Here is a 6,000-nt window from a genome sequence, read left to right as displayed (position 1 = left end):
TTGACCAGAGATGTGTCTCGGTCATGTCTACATTTTTCTCGAACCGTAGGGTCCGCACGCTTAACGTTTCGATGACAGTTATATTATGAGTTTATGAGTTTTGATGTACCGAAGGAGTTCGGAGTCCCGGATGAGATCGGGGACATGACGAGGAGTCTCGAAATGGTCGAGACATAAAGATCGATATATTGTAAGCCTATATTTGGATATCGGAATCGTTCCGGGTGAAATCGGGATTTTACCGGAGTACCGGGGGGTTACCGGAACCCCCCCCCCCGGGGGGGGGGGGGGGTTATTGGGCCTACATGGGCCCTAAGGGAGAAGAGGAAAGGAGGCAAGAGGTGGGCCGCGCGCCCCTCCCCTCCCTAGTCCGAATAGGACAAGGAGAGGGGGGCGGCGCCCCCCCCCCCCCCTTTCCTTTCCCTCTTCCTCCTCCTTCCCCCTTCTCCTTCTCCAACTAGGAAAGAAGGGAGTCCTACTCCTGGTGGGAGTAGGACTCCCCCTTGGCGCGCCCTCCTTGGCCGGCCGCCCCTCCCCTTGGCTCCTTTATATACGGGGGCAGGGGCACCCTAGAACACACAAGTTGATCTTCGTGATCGTTCCTTAGACGTGTGCGGTGCCCCCTCCACCATATTCCACCTCGGTCATATTGTAGCATTGCTTAGGCGAAGCCCTGCGACGGTAGAAAAGCAAGATCGTCACCACGCCGTCGTGCTGACGGAACTCTTCCCCAACACTTTGCTGGATCGGAGTTCGGGGATCGTCATCGAGCTGAACGTGTGCTAGAACTCGGAGGTGCCGTAGTTTCGGTGCTTGGATCGGTCGGATCATGAAGAAGTATGACTACATCAACCGCGTTGATATAACGCTTCCGCTGTCAGTCTACAAGGGTACGTAGATCACACTCTCCCCTCGTTGCTATGCATCACCATGATCTTGCGTGTGCGTAGGAAATTTTTGAAATTACTATGTTCCCCAACAGGGAACATCCAGCATGTCAGAAGGCTTCCATGAGAAGATGTCCCAATTCTCACGGAGGAACTGGATGAGCTCGGTTTCCTATTTGCTGTCAAGGGTGGTGGAGATGTTGGTTGGGGCAGCGTTCGGGTCCTCGGGATGAATGTGCACTGGCTTCGTCTCCCCTGCCGACTGGAAAGCGGATTCCACAGTCATCTTCTTGGACATCAACAACTCACTCAAGTCCACCGCCTTCTTGTACTTGTCCAACTCGTCCATCACTATTTGTTCATCAGCAATCTGAGAGCTCTTCTAGAGACACTCTTTGGCGAACTTCCGATTTCCCGTGATAATGATCACGCCTTTCGGTCAAGCTTAAGATGCACGTAACATGGAGGAGCTATGAAATGGGCGTAGGCGGGCCTACCCAGGATGGAATGGTAAGCACTTCGGAAGTCTACTACTTTGATAGTCAGTCGTTCCTTTCGGAAGTTCTTCTCTTTGCTGAATATGACATCAAGGGCGATCTTCCCGAGTGATTTGGCCTTCTTCATGGGTATTACCCCTTGGAACTACATGTTACACTTGCTGAGACGGGTCATCGGAATGCCCATTACTTCTAGCATGTTGGCGTAGATGACGTTAAGCTTGTTGCCGCCATCCCTTAGGACTTTGCGCAATCGGACTCCACCAACGACTGGGTTAACGACCAAGGCCTGCTGCCCGGGGGTTGGTATGTGGGACAGGTGATCCGACTGATCGAAGGTCACAGGCATCTTGGCCTAGTCGAGGTATTTGGTGACAGTCGGAACCGCCATGTTGACCTCTCGGTTAATGACTTTGAGGCGGCTCTTGCTTTCGACATCGGCGAAGATCATCAAGACATTCTCGACGTTGGGGTACCCGGAAGTACCCTTGCCTCTATTGTCGTCATCTTCATCCTTGTCTCCAGAGGAATCTTGCCACATTTCTTGCTTCGGGAGTCCGCACTCCTGAGTGGCATGCTTGGGCAGAATCAAATTTCCCTCCTCATCCTTCTTCATATGGATCTGGCAGGGTTGGTTGAGGATGTCACTCTTCTGGGCGACTTGCTTCTTCCCCTTCCAGTCCTTCTTCTGCTTTTGGGAGCCTTTGCTTTTGCCCTACCCAGCTAGAGCCGCAGCCTCGGCGCTCCCTCCAGCCTCGGCCTTTCGCTTGTGTTTTTTGCCATTGTTATCCGACTAATGAGCATCGCCTGTTCGGCTTTTGCCTCTTCTCATTCGGTCTTCTTCTTCACCATTGGCATATCAGTTGGCTATTTTCATAGCCTGACTAAGAGTCGGGGTCTCAGTTTGGCTAAACTTCATGTTCAGCTCCCGATACCTAACTCCGGCCTTGAAGGCACAGATTGCCTGGTGCTCGGTGATGTTCTCCACCGTGTTGTGCAAGGTGGTTCACCACAGGATGAACTCACGAAGAGTGTCATTCTGCTTCGACACATGGTGCTGCAGCTCGGCTAGACCACCCGGCCTCTTATAAGTGCCTTCAAAAGTTTTGACGAACACTCTTGCCAAGTCATCCCAATAGAATATACTACCTAGCGGGAGCTGTGTGAGCCACGCTCGAGCGGAGCCTTCCAACATCAGTGGCAAATGCTTCATGGCCACATTGTCGTTGCCATCTCCAATCTGAACTGCCACGCGGTAATCTTCCAGCCAAATCTCAGGCTTGGATTCGCTAGTGAATTTGCCGATCCCCATGGCCAACCTGAAGTTGTTGGTAATCTCAATTACTTGTATGTAATGACTGAAGCACCCGGGACCTGATGGTACGGAGCCACCCGGTACGTCGTGATCTTGGTCCTCCCGTAGGGCCCATCCTCTTTCGACCAAGCTCTTGATACGTCCATTTTTCATCATGCTTTTATGTTGATATTTATTGCATTATGGGTTGTTATTTCAAAATATGGTACAATACTTATGTCTTTTCTCTCTTATTTTACAAGGTTTACACAAAGAGGGAGAATGCTGGCAGCTGGAAATCTGGACCAGAAAGAAGCAAATCTGATATACCTATTATGCACAACTCCAAAAGTCCTGAAATTTTACAAAGAATTATTTTGGAATAAAAAAATATTGGGTGAAGAAACTAGAGAAGGGGCCCACCAGGTGGCCACAAGCCTGGGGGGCACGCCTTACCCCCCCCCCCCCCAGGGCGTGTGCCCAGGGGGTGAGCGCGCCCTGGTGCCTTGTGGGCAACAGGTGGCCCCCTCGAGTGGGTCTTTGCTCCAGTATTTTTTATATATTCCATTAAAAAATCTCCAAAAAGTTTCGTCCAATTCCGAGAACTTTTATTTCTGCACAAAAAACAACATCATGTTAGTTCTGCTGAAAACAGCATCAGTCCGGGTTAGTTTCATTCAAATCATGCAAATTATAGTCCAAAACAAGAGCAAAAAGTGTATGGAAAAGTAGATACGACGGAGACGTATCAATCATCTTGAGCTTGTGTTCCTCAAAAGAAGTGGGGTCATACTTCTCTTGTTGAGGAACATACTTCGTCTTCCGGTATTGATCTTCTTCCCATTCAACTCCATTGGCATTGAACTTTCATTCAAAACCAATACATTGGTTCTTCTGGTGTCTTCCTTGCTTGTGTACAATTTTCTCAAATTGCTTACTCCTGGCAAGGCTCTTGTAAACACCTTTCTCTATAATTCCTTTCAATAAAGTATTTACTTGCTCAAGCATAACTTGACTAAGAGAACCATTAGTGGAATCAAGAGAACTAGTAGAAGCAACAATATTGGATTTAGCATTGTTATTGTTACTACTAGATGAATAATCTTTCTTACTCTTGTTACTAGCTTGAGTAATTTTAACTTGTGGCATAAAAGTAGACAAGAGGAGACATTTGGCAATGTAAGAAGAACTCTTCTTTCGAAGATCATCAATGATTGCTTTTATAAGCTCATGCTCTTGCTCTAAATTTAACTTCTTGAGGCATAGCTTCTCATGAGTTCTTAGCGGCTCTCTATGATCTTATTGAGTTGTTTCATGAGCTAACTTAAGAGTGTTTAGTTCTTTAGTTAGACGTTCAATCTCCTTCATAGCATTGCCACTCGTTTCATCTTGACTATCATGATTATTAGCAAGTTCATTATAGATCACATCACTACTTTTATCAACAAGCAAATCATCATCACTAGTAAATCATCCTCGTCACTATTGAAATCAAGATACTTGGGGTGTGATATCTTGGGGACTTTAGCCATGAAGCATCTTCCAATTCCTGCATTTGGTGAATCAAATATGTCATGGGAGTTGTATGATACTAGAGCAAGTCCGGCAACACCTTCATCTTGACTATAGTTAGAGTCAGAGTGGTAACTTCACTCGGAGTGGTCGTCGAAGTCGGAGCCGAATACCCATTCACCAACATGAGCTTGATGTCTTCTTCTAGAGTAGCTCTTGGTTGACTTGTATTTCCCTTCCGATTCCTTGTTTCTTCAAGAAGGTCTTCGTTCATAACGATCATCTCTACTCCTCCTCTCTCTATGAGGTGATTCATCTCTTCTACTCTTCCATGTAGGTGAGTCCTCTCTTTTGTTGTGAGGTGACGTACAACCATTGGAGTGTCTGGGTCTTCCATAGTTGTAGCAATTTTGGTCATGCCTTAATGATATTTGCTCATAGTGCCTTGAGTTGGAGCTTCTCTCTTTCTTTCTATTCTTGTAGAATTTATTGAATTTCTTCACCATTAGGCTTAATTCCTCATTGGATACTTGCTTGTCACTTGAAGTTGTAAAAGCCTCACTTGAAGCTTTGTATGCACCACTTGACTTGTTGTGGAGCTCCTCCTTATCCTTGAGTGACATCTCATGAGCAACAATTCTTCCAATGACTTCCATGGGCTTGAGATCTTTGTAGTTGGGCATCATTTGGAGCAATGTGCACATAGTATCATATTTTCCATCCAAGGCTCTAAGGATCTTCTTGATGACGAACTTGTCAGTCATCTCTTCACTTCCTAAGCCGGCAATCTCATTTGTGATGAGAGCAAGCCTAGAGTACATTTCGTCGACTCCTTCACCATCCTTCATCTTGAACTTGTCAAGTTGACTTTGAAGCACATCCAACTTGGATTCCTTGATGTACTCGGTACCTTCGTGCATATCAGCCAAAGTGTCCCAAATTTCCTTTGCTTTCTTGAGGCGGCTGATTTTGTTGAACTCTTAGGGCACAAACCATTGAAGAGAATGTCACAAGGCTGAGCATTATATTGCAACATATTCAATTCTTCTGCGGTTGCCTCATGATCCGGTTTTTTACCATCCTCAAAGAATTCACCTTGCAAGCCAATAGGAACAACATCCCAAACGGCGTTGTTATGACGAAGAATATGCATTTTCATCTTATACTTCCAACTAGCAAAGTTTGTACCATCAAAATATGAACCTCTACGGTTGTAGTTTCCCTCACTAGATTCCATACTCTTCTAGGTTGTGAAACCAATGCAATGGAGACCAATGCTCTGATACCACTTGTATGATCGGAAGTACGTCTACAGGGGGGTGATTAGACTACTTGACCAAATAAAACCTAACCTTTTCCCCAATTTTAGTTGTAGGCAGATTTAGCAAATCTAACAAGTCAAGTATCACCCTACACATGCAATTCTAAGAGTATAGCAGCGGAAAGTAAAACATTGCACATGTAAGTAAAGGAGGGGTTTGGAGATTTCAAACGCAATGAAGACACAATGATTTTTGGCGTGGTTCCGATAGGTGGTGCTATTGTACGTCCATGTTGATGGAGACTTCAACCCACGAAGGTTAATGGTTGCACAAGTCCACGAAGGGATCCACCCACGAAGGGTCCATGAAGAAGCAACCTTGTCTATTCCACCATGCCTTCCGTCCACGAAGTACTAGCCCTCGAGTACACCTTCATGAAGTAGGCGATCTTCTTGCCCTTACAAACTCCTTGGTTCAACTCCACATGATCTTGGAGGCTCCCAAGTGACACCTAACCAATCTAGGAGACACCACTCTCCAAAAGGTAA

The sequence above is a fragment of the Triticum urartu genome, chromosome 6A (assembly GCF_056163025.1).
Source record: "Triticum urartu cultivar PI428250 chromosome 6A, HENAU_Tu73, whole genome shotgun sequence".
NCBI classification, from domain to species: domain Eukaryota; kingdom Viridiplantae; phylum Streptophyta; class Magnoliopsida; order Poales; family Poaceae; genus Triticum; species Triticum urartu.
The sequence above is the reverse complement of the archived record's forward strand: the minus strand, read 5'-3'. Positions refer to the sequence as shown.